This window comes from Cupressus sempervirens, chromosome 1 (genome assembly GCF_028749045.1).
Source record: "Cupressus sempervirens isolate cs-2001-9-10 chromosome 1, ASM2874904v1, whole genome shotgun sequence".
NCBI lineage: Eukaryota > Viridiplantae > Streptophyta > Pinopsida > Cupressales > Cupressaceae > Cupressus > Cupressus sempervirens.
This window is the reverse complement of record NC_143118.1, coordinates 438461734-438476050: the sequence shown is the minus strand read 5'-3', so window position 1 is coordinate 438476050 and position 14317 is coordinate 438461734. Positions and strand designations below refer to the sequence as shown.

General features: G+C 32.8%; 1 pseudogene; it reads right to left on the bottom strand.

Annotated features, from left to right (window-relative positions):
• Nucleotides 1-8420: 8420 nt before the first annotated feature.
• Nucleotides 8421-9729, bottom strand: LOC149578164 (heptahelical transmembrane protein ADIPOR3 pseudogene; annotated as a pseudogene).
• Between the last annotated feature and the right edge of the window lie 4588 nt (nt 9730-14317).

Here is a 14317-nt window from a genome sequence, read left to right as displayed (position 1 = left end):
CCAATTTTGAAACATTAATGACAAGCTACTTTGAAGGCCTTAAGAAGTCTATGAAGTAAAGGCTTAGAATACCAGTATCTCTAAGAGATCAACATATAAATGATATTTGTTTCTTTGTTGACATTGATTACATACATCCAAGCAGCAGTACCAAGGGTAAGATGGCTAAGGCCGCTTGGTTATGAAATTGATGTCGATGAGGCATTAGTAGTAATCACAACATTACTAGCAAAAGACATTGATAAAAGTGAAAATCCCATTGGCACTTTTGATGTTGTGAAATCCAAGGTAGAGATGGAGTTGAAGACTACTTCAACCCTAAAGAAGGAGGATAAACTGGTCAAGAAACTAAAGGCCAAATTTGGTGAAGGGATTGCTGAAGCAAAGGAAGAAGATGATGATTATGATGATGAAGAAGAACAAGACCAAGGGTCACTTGTCTTGACACAAGGCATGGGTGAAGATGTTGAAGAAGAATAAGGTGTTGAGGAGGAAGAACAAGTCAAGGAGGCACCTGCCAAGACAGAGAAAAAGAAAATAAAAGCGCAAAAATAGTTTGCAGCTTAGTCCAAAGGCAAGAAGATAGCAAAGCCAAGCTTAGCTAAGCCTACTACAAGGGAAAATACAAGAGCTAAAACAAAGGAGGATAAGGAGAAATAAAAGAAGAAGGCTACTGAATAGGAAGGTCTAGCTAAGAAGAAGTTGAGAAGAAAGTATGTTGCACCTCCTAAATTAGATGAGGAAAGGATTGAATTTGATGACAATGGCCAATTTAAAGTGGTAAGTCACACCACCAAGTCTGATTTAGAAAATGTATGTGATAACATTAGAGATAATGCAAACTTGTTTGGCTTAAAAAGCATTGATTTTAATAAGTTGAGTAGAGAAGAACATAACATAGTTGAAGAATGTATCTGCACTATGATGGCCAAGTTCAAGAACACTCCACTTGAGCTTGACAATTCAATGCCTAAGGAGTTATATTCTATTGTTGAAAGTTAATGGAATTACTACCTTAATATGGAGAAAGAAATAAGAAAGTCAAAATTGGCCTGAGTAATGTTTGAGCTCACTAAAGGGAAAATAAGCAAGGCAAATAAGAAGCATGGGAGAAAATTTGCACCCAAATATAGAGCATTCAATATTCACCAGAATAAGATTGAGGATGTTGTGAAAAAGTCAACACAAATGTGGAAATTAATCTATGGCTTCACAACTGTAAAAGAAGGACAATAAGATCCCTTTGAAGGGAGAAATAATGGAGAGGAGGATGAAAATGAAAAGGAAGGTGAGGGAGAAAAGGAACAGGTAGATACAGTGGAGAAGGAAACACAAAAGAATGATATGCCAACTGTTGAAGAGCAACAAACAGAACAGAGTGTGCAAGACACACAACTACCACCTCCAAGTCCTCCACATGACACTTCTACACCTATAGAAACAATTCTAGTCAGAACATAAATCCATTGACTATAGAAGATCTCAAAAATATCCTTGACAAAACAACACTACAAGCCCAATTATGTGGAAATCCAGTGTTGGTCAGTGTAGATGAATTTCAAAAAGTAGTAGTTGACTTAACTAGGGATAAGATGGGAACACAAGAAACATCTTCTGTCATCTCTATAGCTATAAATGGACAACCTAAAGAGCAAGTTGTACAAGACACATTAGCCAAGGTTGACTCCACAGTCATAGTCACTACAATTTTCAAGGAGCCAACAAAGGATAAAATAGGATAGATGGATACCTCTGTTGACTATTCCTACTGCACAAGCATAAGTTGCATCACCTTAGATAATAATCATTGGTGAAGGAAGATCAAAGGAGGAGAAGGAAACCCCAAAGGAAAAGGAGCAAGAAACTATTCAAACTTTGGTTAATCTACCAACCTCTAGGACTCCAACAAAAATGAAACAAAAGCCAAGCACTAAAGTAGTACCACTTCAAATATTAGGACTAGGCTCAAGCTCTACAATGGTTGCAAGGGTACTTCACTATGGAGACCCTACACTAGATGAAGAAATAGTCATTCCTAAGTATGATTATGAAACTTTGAACATTGATCAAATCAATTAAGTGCAAGATGCACTAGAGAGGGAAAAGAAGCAAGAGATACTTAGGAATGAGTATAAATAGAGGTAAGAATTGATTGAAATAAAGGACATATTTTTAGATTTAGAATCATGAGCTTGGAGAGGAACTTGAAGATATCAAGTATGCAACTACAAGTGAGAAGCACTTTAACACAATGCTTCATGCTCAACATGAATTAGCTGTATTGATAGCAGAAGAGGCTAACACAAGAGCCAAATTGGTACAGATACAAGCCTCCCTCACCCCTCACATGTAAATTTTGTAGAAGGAACTAGCCTATGTAGAGAATTTGATAAAGAAAGATCCCAATCATTCTACATTAGATGGCTTATTTCACCTTGCAACAGAGACATCCATTCAAAATAAATCCCTAGAAGTTGCAATACAAAAATAGGATGTTGCACAGAGAATCATAATGTAAGTGAATAAGAACTTATTGGCTAAGTATTCAATTAGTGTCTAAGACCCTTTGACATAAGTATCAAAAAAGGGTGAGATATTGTTCATAAGGGGGAGAAATTAAAAGAAATTAAACAAAAGGAGAAATTAGAGGCACATTAGGAGAAATTGAAAAGCCAAAATGACACATAAAACTACAAGGGAAACATGTAAAAGGGGGAGCTAAGAGCTAAAATAAAAATGGGGAGTAATAAAATAAACAGAGAAGGAGCAAAATAGAGCATAACAAGGACACATCAGATAAAGAGTATAAGCATTGAAGATAAGGAGTATTAGCTAAGGCACATCAATCTATTTAGAGATATTTTGATTACAAGGATATAGCACATCAACTCAGGGGGAGATACAAAATTTTGAGGTATATAGTTCTTCACAAAATTTTAAACAATTTTGAAGTTTTGTATATATACCAAACAAAATGTATATTATACTTGAAGAGATTAGTTTCATTATGTTCAGTTTAAGTGTTTTTGACACTCATGTCAAAGAGGGAGATTGTTAATCTTAGATTAGTTTTGAAAATTGAGTTTCAATACACTTAAGAAATTTTCTAAGTTGATGACGAGTCACAATATGTGTTGAGCCAAAAATTCATCAACTATTGAGTCATTTAGATGCTGAGCAATAAACAGTGTCAAGCAAGTTTCAAATGCCGAGTGACTAATATATGTCGAGAAAAGTTCAAGTGTCGAGCAAGAAAAAATTTAGTATGTGTCAAGCATCAGTAACCAGTAAGTGTTGGGTAACACAAAATCAACATAAGAGTTTGTCCCTTCACAAACTAAGATGTAAACCATTTTTGACCGTACATACGGATAAATTTCAAAGGATTAAAAGATAAGATTGAATCTATTTGATCCCCTATGCACTCAACATGCAACCAATCAAAAAAATGGAAAGATTTGATTGGGAAAGATGGATGAATCTCAATCATAGATTCATACCTAACCCTAAGTCACGAAACCTTTTTAAGGAGGTCAAAACCCTATAATTCAATAATGTATGAGAGAGTGTGCTAGAAGAACATGCACGCAAGGAGAGAATACTAGAAAAGTTTGAAGGAAGTGAAAGGGGTGAATTGACTTAGAAGAAGGATAGCATTGTAGTATCAGTTAGGAGAATAGAGAATCAAGATCATTGCAATTTCATACCAGATCAGTTAGGATCAGATTGGATAGAACAAGGATTTGAAATCAGCATTAGTAGATTGCAAGTAATAAGGTCAAACATTCTACTATACTTTCTAACAATTGTATTAGAAGAATGCAATCCTATGGAGATAGGTTGGTTTAATAACCATTATATAAAGCCTTTAATAGGGTGACATTCCAAGTGAATGTTTTGTAAATCCTTGCCAAGTACACTTCTGATAGAGTGTTAAAATCCTTTAACAAGGTAGGATCTAACAATCCTTGTAAGCTTTTAACAGAGCAGGCCTTTTACAGGGCAGATCATGAGAATGGTCAAAATATGTAACCTTAATAGGTGAACTTTATTGTTGCAGTAGTGAAGAATTGTGGGTATCATCCCCACCCCAGTTTTACCTTCTCATTGGAGGGTTTTTGGGTAATCATATTTGGTGTCAACTATTTATGTGGATGCATTTACTTTATATGCTATTTTCATATGTTTATGCATGTAATGTTTTTAAGAGCTAAAAGTTTTATTGGTTAAAGTTTAATACTTCTAATTCAACCCCTCCCCCCCCCCCCCAGAAGTATACTTCCCACTTGTTAATTCTCAATAGACATTTAGATCAAATAGAGTCTATCAAAAAGAAAACTACTAATTCAAATCCTTTTTGTTTTATAATGAAAGGAAATTCTAAAATGATATTTCTCCTTCAACTCATTTCATTATACAAATTTCTTTGCATGATCAAAAAAAAAAAATTTAATTACAATTCCTTTCTACTATATCATGGCTTGAAAATGAATACAAGTTAACATATAGTTGATACTTTCTAATGATCTTTAAATACAATGGAGTCTCTACAATATTTGATCTTATTTTACATGAATGATATTTTTTTCTTCTTACTCAACTATGATAAGAATATAATCTTTCTCTTGCAAAGAGAACTATATGCAAAATCTAAATTTTCACTTTACACATCTACAACAATGTACAATAGGAAGTAACTCCCCTTTCACATTTCAACAACATAACAATGGAAAATTTATATCACAATACATTATGACATGAATTGGAATAGATTTATCTCTTCACAAACACTTGGTTCTTCAACATTGCCTAAGGGTGAAACACTAATCTCTTCAAAGGAACCCATCTTCAAAAAATCTGCAAAACTACACAAAAACTAGGAACCATGGAGGCTCACTTCCCATCCTAGGCTTCTGTGAAGCCACCCATCAAGAATGGGAAACAAGATTTAAATTGATTTTCATTCCAATCTTACAAATGCATAAAATTCACACTACAAAACTTGAACAATCCCATCCCAAGGGTATTTCATAGTGGTTCACCAATGGAACCTTGAACATAGGTTGAAGGTGTGCTCTTGTGCTCTGAAAATATCTACAATAAACATATGTCATGCCCTTTAGTGGCTTTCACAAATCAGCAAATTACATTCCCTTTTGGGGATTTCACAGTCATCCTCCAAACACACCACCATCAATTGTAGCTTCTTTGGAGCCCATACTCCATAAACTTACATTCTAGACCAGACTTCCCTTCTGACCCCCAGCAAGATATTAATGATTATGGCATACATTGGAGCCCATACTCCAAGATTCTCAAATACATTTTCAAGCCCAACTAAGCCCTTCACCCTAGACTTCTCTTCCCTTCCCAATGGGTGAGTGAAGCCCTCACACCCATAACAACACTCATGCACAAAATCATGGAAAATAAAAAGAAAGAAAATAATGAAAATCCAAAATTCATACTCATCACAACACAACACAACATGATACAAGATGATACCACACATTTTCCTTACAATAGCATTCTCACTACTTACATTCACATGAATGCAATACCAAGATTCAACTTCAAGATGGAAGGAGTTAACTACATGGAAAGAAACACCAACCTTGAATTCCCTTTCAAAATGGAAATGAAAGGTTGTAAAAGAGCTCCCTCCAAGCTTCCAAACCCTAAGTGTCTCTAAAGTTAGATAGTGGGTGAACACCCCACTAGTTTGTCCAAGACTCTCTAAAAAGGCCTTCCCACTAACTATTTTAGCAAAAAACACCAAGCCACTTCCTCTTACAAACTAGTCTCCCCCTAAGTTTGATATTTTTGGCTTAGTGGAAACATGGGAAAGAGCTCATGTGACAACTCCATTTTCGAATTGATAGAAGAAGGCATTGGTAAAGGGGCCCCCTAGGCTGTTTAGGCACTATCATGGTTGAAATTAGGTCCCTAACATGTTATACTATCATATGGATTGCTCATTTTCACGTAAAAGACACTTTGGAACCACCTAATGACCCTTCAAAACCCTCGTCAGGTCTAGTTTCAAATTTCCTTTGATTGTGACCCATCCTTCCCCTTGCCAATTGGGTTTACTTAGTCATTAACAAGATGATTAGTTTAATGATAAAATGCTACCATAACCAAGCCTAGGTGACATGTAATTAACACACACACAAAAAAAAAAAACTAAAAGTGTCAAGTGACTCACTAAAGCACATTACACATTATCATGACATGTCTCTAATGCATTTTGATATTAAAATTTTCACACACAAGAAAGCTTACATTTACAAATAAAATATGTCACAACAAGGCTTTTGAATCTTTCAAAGATTCACCTTGACTAAACCATGTTCGCATAGGTTTGGACCTTGTTTCCCCCAATAATTTCAATAGTTTCACTTCCTCCACACTAAATTCAAGTATCAGTAGTCCAAGGAGGTCATATAAAACACATATCATAAATGCATATAAATTCAAATGTTACGTAATCCATATTAACATGATACAATTAAATTTCTTTTGTTAATCATTTAAAATAAAAACATTCAAAATATTAAAATATCAAAATCTACACATCACATTTAATCATAAATCATCATAATCAATTTAATATTTTGCATCACATCACAATTCATTTCCTATCAAAATGATGAAAAGTTGAATCTATATTGCTAAATCAGCCAACATGAAAATTAGTTCCAATTACATACATTAGATCAAAATTGCCAAAATGTAATCATCACAACTAGTATACTTGATTCAATTAAATATAGTTTGATTACTAACACTATCTTTTTATCATTATGAGATATAATGTGATAAGGCATATCTCTCTAAAATCACTAGTTGTCAAGAAATCAAGATGTTTTCATAATCATGTCTGCATAGGTTCAAAATCAGTCATTAGGTAAACCCATTATATATGTTAGTCAATATATTATATTTTCAACTTAATCATCATTTATTGTGGCCTATCCACCTAATACTACTTGTACAACAATTGACTTATTATATTTACATCATGTCGAGCACTACCGAGTAGGCCTTTATCTAAATTGATAACAATTTTTGTCTATAATTATTATTAGTACTCACAAGGGTGGGTGTCAAATCTTTACACAATGGTCACCTAAAACAACTATCCTAATTGATCATAACATACTATGAACCCATCGGCATAGTTTTCTATGTTATAACATCTTGAGTTTTTATTCCATAGGGTCTTAGCTTTCAAACTTGATAAAATTTTGAATACAATACTTATGATAATAATGACTACAATGTATATCAGTCTTAATAGGATCTTAGGTCCAATATTAATAAGAAGAATGCCAACCATGACATACCTAAATCTTAAAACCTACTTATCAACATTCTATCATAAGGTGTATGGTAACAATCTATAATTCACATACCATGCATGACATCTCGCCTCCGTACGCTTCCTAGTTCTAACCATATTCTTGTTATTTAAGGTTTATAATATGGTACTAGGGAAGGGGCTTTATAGTTTGAGGTAAAATATTTTTCAAGTTGACTTGAAAGGAACATTTATTACCTATAGAGGTTGTTACAAAATATTTAGTACATATAGAGGTTGTTACATAAAGTTTACATAATGTGGATCACAGATCCTTATGTTGTGTTTTCAATGATCAAGATGAAGAGGCAAAACCTGGAATCATCTAGAAAACTCTTTACAAAACTCTTTAAATAGTTATGATCTTAATCTAGATTGGGGTATGCAAAGTAAGAGCAGGAGTAGAGAGGTGTATGCATGCGAACAAGGATTGAAGTAAAGGATTGAGATTAGATCAAAAGTCAGTGAAGGGTTTTATTATCACTTAATAGAGAAAGTGACCTATTCATAGTAGTGAAGTGCAAGGGAAAGAAAAGTAATTCTAGATCAGAGGAGAGGATTAGCTAGTAAGGAGAAGACTCAAAATTAGCTTGCAAAGAAAACTGAGAGTTGCGTACTAAGTTAATTCTAATCAACTTGAATTAGGGTAAATCTCTTAACAAATTGGTCTTAATAGATCTTTGTAAATATCCTAAGAGAGTCCCTACTTTTTTGTAAGTGGTAAATCCTCTAACAAGGTGAAACCTAGGAGTCTCTTAAGCCTTTAATAGGGAAGACTCCTCACATAGTAGATCATATCTTATGATCAAACATTGTAACCTTAATTGCTTAACTTTATTACTACAGTAGTGAAGATTTGTGGGTGGCATTCCACCCCAGTTTTACCTTCACCTTGAAGGGTTTTTGGGTAAAAAATATTGTGCTATGTGTTTTATTTTCATGCATTTGATTCAATATTCTAAAGTATTATTAATATGGAAAATGCATGTAGATTATATAAAAAGTTTTTTATTAGGAAATATAATACAAATTTTAACAATAATGCGTAAGAAAATATTTAACACCCATTTGCATCCCTTCATTGAAGATATAGAAGTTTTTCTATGTAGTGTGTGTAGGAAACTATAACTACAAGTACATGAAAGAGTTCGTATATATTACCATTACTACCGAATTTCCTGGCTCATATTTCTCAAGAATTCTCAATGCATACACTTATGCACTTAGGCCATAGAAAATACCCATGGAAACTTTATATGTAGTATTATAGAGAGTTGCAGGCTCATCCTAATAAAGTATTATCTTATGAAGAATAGGTGCAATGTCAGATACTCCCATGCTAAAAAATAATGATACCCTAACGTTAAAAATTCAAGACTTTGAAAAACTAACACTAAAGATACAAGTGTCATAGCTAATCCCATCAAAGTAATGATAGAGAAATATATATTCCTGAAGAAAGGATTATACACAAATGAATAATACACTAGAGGATAAAAAGAAGTAGCTATTAATATAGTAATTCAAACATAATAAACTCATAAAATGATATAGGGTAGTAATTCTGAATGGAATGAAAACACATGGCGTGTGCTACTTGCAAGAAGACATAACATCTCGCCTACAAGGAACACAAAAAAAGGCCATCGAGTTATTGGTTGTTGTAATATGAATAAATCATCCTTGCAAATTCATATTTCATCTTTTTTATAATACTTTTCTCAGTTTGATTGGCATATGATGTCCTCACTGGAAAGAAATTTGCAAGCACCTTGAGTAGGTGCCAATGGGATAAGGATGAAAGTGATGCTATGGAAGTAAAAGCTTACTTTAATTCTTCTTATAATCTTTGGAATTCCTTATTATGGGAAAAGGTGCAAAGCATGACATAATCTCCAACTGTAATTTGTACAAATTATCTCTTTTAGGTATATGAGGCAAGGTAGGAAAAGAAAAATCACTAAAAATTTGAAGAATCTTTACTATGGTATTTATTATCAAGAATAGAAAACTAAAGAATCCCACTAAGTGCATCCAAGAGTGTCTTGTTGTGGACAAAAAATATGCTCAAGAGAATATTCTTAATAGACAACTCTTACCTTTAGTATCGTAGTATGTACTCATTAATACACAAGTATTCAAGTAAGGCATTATCACACAAGTATTTAGTTAAATTATAAAATAACCTTAAATTTCAACCAAATTTTATGATTTCTAAAATAAAACTCAAACATTGTTACTTAGATTAAAATCATGATTGAAACGAATAATTTCATGTTGTTAATGTTGTTGTAAATATAAGGTAGGCAAGGTTACTAAGAGGGGAGAGTTGAACCAGGAACCAATAAAACATTATCTTACTTCATCAATTATTCCTTGTTAGATTAAAATCATGATTGAAATGAATAATTTCATGTTGTTAATGCTATTGTAAATATAAGGTAGGCAAGGTTACTAAGAGGGGAGAGGTGAATCAAGAACCAATAAAACATTATCTTACTTCACCAATTAATCCTTAATATAATATTTGGATCTAATTATATGTGTTATTAAATGGATTCTTCTTTTCAATTTAACTCTCAAATGCCCAAATCCGTGAGAAACAATTTGATACCAATAATTGGATAATCTATCACTAGGTTAATAGATTTCCTCTGAATTGAAAGGTACAACTCCCTTATGAATGATATTCAATGAATTTCATTTTATTCCTGAACTAACTAGGTACGTTCTTAATGTAAGAACAAAAGAGGGAAGCCAAGTCAGCCCTAGATAGAACTAATTTGGGCAGTAAATTTAGTTCTAAACCAAACCAACTCTAATAATTCACATTTCCTATGACTCCCCAACATTGGTAATGCAATATGAATGCTACTTATGTAAATGTAGTGAAAGTAAAATGAAAAATAGGGTTAAATAATCCCAATTTCCATAATAGGAATGCCTGGAAATACTACGATCCTTAGCCTATCCAGTACTTAATACAAGATGCAAGATAATGTTCAAAATTGAATACAACAATACTAAAATTGATTATAAAGAGAAAAGTGATAACCAAATGCTACGATTCAAAAGACAACCTCTCTTTGTCTTGAACACAATAAATAAGAATACTCTAATTTTATTTGCTCACCTCAGTTGAGTCTATTACCAAAACCAGAAATCTCAACTCCAAATGAAAATGAAAATGAAATGAAAAGCCCTTCCCTTTTCTCTAGGAACCATAGGAATTTTGAAAAAGGGAATCTTTCTTCTTCAAAATATATCAATAAATAATCATCCCTGTGACTTTTTAGGTTTTCTCTTTATAACTCAATCTTGGAATTATACTTTCTCTTTCCTCTTCATGTTCTTATAATTTGATATACTTATTAACTTTAAAGTTAACAATGATATATCTTAACAAATTTAAATTATATTTTTAAAATGAAATATTAAATATGTTAAATCAAAATCAAAATCTTTACTTTGCTAGGTGGACAAAAAATATATATTGTTGCCAGTAAAAATAGGTCATGTTTCATGGGGCATATTGTCAAGCTCATTTTTGGATATGTTTTTTTCCAAACCTAATTTTCTACATTCTAATCAAACCAATCAGAAAAATAATTACTAAATCAAAATATTTGATCTACTGAATGTGGGTCTATATGATTGTTATAAAATCAGAATTAGCAAAATGTAGTTTCTAGCCACTTTCACATCCTCTACAATCTTCCATGTAGGCCTCTTTAAAGACATATATTTTGGTTGTCATGTGTCCAAATTCTCTGCTATTTAATCTATTGGACTAGATTTATGATTGTTGTGATATTTCTTATATTTAACATGCATTTTAAATGGGTTCAAAGAATGTTGATGTGATACATCCAAAAAATGTTTTGGAGAAGTAGTCAGTAATACTGATCAAACCACGAATGATACTTCCAACATATATGCATTTTATCAGCATAGTATCAAGTTTCTATTTACTAATAGAACATTTCATAATACCTTCAATAGCTAATATTCAAGTGGAAGATCTGAGATAGAGCATTTTGAATCCTGAATCAATTCCTTTGAATAGTTCCTTTGAACTTTGCACGTTGAGAATTTGAAACTGCCATTTTGTTCCTATGAGCTTGAACTCTAAATCATGCATCTAAATCTTCAAACCTTGATGTTTGAACCAATGAATCTATATTTTAAACATGGAAAGGTGGACCTCTAAACTTCAATCTTGAACTTTGACTTTGCAAACTTGAACTTGAACTCTAGATCAATGAACTCAATTGTGAACTTTGAACTTGAACCTCAAAGCTGGTGAATCTTGAACATCTAAACTTCAAGGTTCAAGTTCAAGTTCAACATAACTTCAGAATATTTCCTTCTTTAAAGTTTAAAATGTGGTTATTAAAACCTGCTAACAGTAGGCTTTGACTGGTGATCTTAGTCACAAGGGACATATAGAATTAAGTAATCTCTGGTAAAAACTAGTGTCATATCCATTGGACAATAGAGAAATGAAAAAAAATAGAGATCAAAGGGACAATTTGCAAAGGGGAAAAAATAGGGAGATGGGGAAAACCAAATGCCCAAACTACAACACCATAAAAGCAACAAATTGAAACCAAAACAACAAAGAAAGAAAAACTAAACACCACCAAAAACTCAGAGAGAAACAAGCTATTTAAAAGAATATATAGGTGAGAAGAACTCACCACAAGAACCAAAGCTGGGGAAAAACTTACACAAAACCATATAGTAGTTGAGAGAAGAATGATCCCTTTCAAAACAATGTGAAACTCCCAAATGAGATAGCTTGGTGTAACCTCGACATGATGACCTCCTTATTGCTACAAGCTGAGCAAAATGTTTGGAAGAGCCTCGTAAGCCAATGCTCAACTCCAAATGACCATAGCTCATCATAGACTTTTTCCTTTACTTGAGTCTTTGATATAGAATTCTCAAGACCATCTTCAATTAGTGGCTGAAAACATTTAGGCTCAAAAGTCTTCTCAAAGAAACTCATTTCATCTATATTGTTAGCATCCCTAAAAACTTAACCTTTCAAAAGACTTCTCGCATTAACAACATACTCAGAATGAGGAAATACTTCATCTAGCATCAGATTAGCATGAAATAAGTAAACTTCATCAGATTTTTCTGCTGCTACTTCAAAAAATATTTCATCCCAACAAAATATATTAATCAAATTAGCATTTAAACTTTTACCTCTAGAGTCTTCATACTAGATCAAGGATAGGAGCTCTTCAATAATTTCTCCCTCATTCAAAGAATCATAATCACTTTTGGTTGCTAGATTTTGGAAATCCTCCTTGCATGCTATTTGGCTCAGTGTTTTTTATCCCAAGAGAAAAAGAAAAATCTTTCTCCTCCAAAGGAGATAGTTGGAATAGAGGGTTATCTATGTGCTCATAAGATTCTATTGGTTAGTATAACAGATTAGGCTTGCTCTAGGTAACCTTATCCTTTAATTCTATGCATAATTCCTCTATCTTTCTTGTTGTTGCATCTAGACTTCAAATTTCCTTAACCATGCATGTTGCATCATTATTATCTAAGCATTTACCTTTAGAATCTTCTTTCTTGATTGCTAATAATAACCCATTGATAATCTCATCTTCATTCAAAGAACCACCACCTAAATAAATTGTGGATACTTGAGCATGTTCAAGATTCTTTCCATCACACAATACTACATACATATCATCCTTTTATTTTTCTATTAAACTTATGGAATTCAAAGGAATAATATTTTCATATTGCATGAATGCCTAAAAATATTCGTTTCTTGAGTTGGTGAGCGGAAGAAGAAATACCAGCATTTTTATCCTTAGAAAGAGGAATGGAATCATGAAGATTTCCTCCACTTATGCATTCAAAACCTTGTTGATTTGGATTCACCAATGCTTGTTCTTTGTGAGGTTTAGATATTTCTTGTTGGACCTCTTTATCATTCATAACATAGTAGTTATATGAGAGGGATGAGACTTGAATAACGGGGGCTTCAATATCATCCATTTCTAGCTCTTTTTGAAGTAGTTGTACTCTTTTCTTAGATTCTTCTAGATATTTCATCTTATGGAACCTGTGACACAAGTTCCTCCATAATAGGGTAGAATTACGATCATCTTCAATGCTAAGATTGGTTTTCATAGCATGGGAAATACTCTCTTTGTAGTGCTTCTAGAAATCTTGTAGCACTTTGTCCTTGATTTCGTTTATGTCCAAGATGGTAGGGTTGGGTCTTTTCTTCTTTAAGACCCTTCTTTTAGGCATGGTCATTATACAAAGTCACCAATCTCCTATACACAGAGATAAAATAAAGACCAAGAAACCAAAAGGCAAGCACTAAATCTTGTTTTCGATCCCCAGCGGAGTAACCAAGAATTTGTTAGTAAACAAATTATTCTTTTCAATTTAACTCTTAAATGCCCAAATCTATGAGAAAAAAATTGATACCAACAGTTGGATAATCTATCACTAGGTTAATAGATTTCCTCTAAATTGAAAGGTACAACTCTCTTATGAATGTTATTCAATGAATTTTGTTTTATTTCTAAACTGACTGGGTACATTCTTAACCTGAGAATAGAAGAGGGAAACAAAGCCAACCCTACATAGAACCAACTTGGGAAATAAATTCAGTTATAGACACAACCAACTCCAAGAATTCACATTTCCTATGAATACCTAGCATTGGCAATGCAATATGAATGCTACTTATGCAAATGTAGTGAAACTGAAATGAAAATGAGGGTTAAATAATCCCAATTTCCATAGTAGGAATGTCTAAAAATACTACAATATTCAACCTACCCAATAGTTAATACAAGATTCAAGATAATGTTCAAAACTAAATACAACAATACTACAATTGATTATAAATATAAAAGTGATAACGAAATGCTACGATTCATAATAAAACTTCTCTTTATCTTGAACACAAAA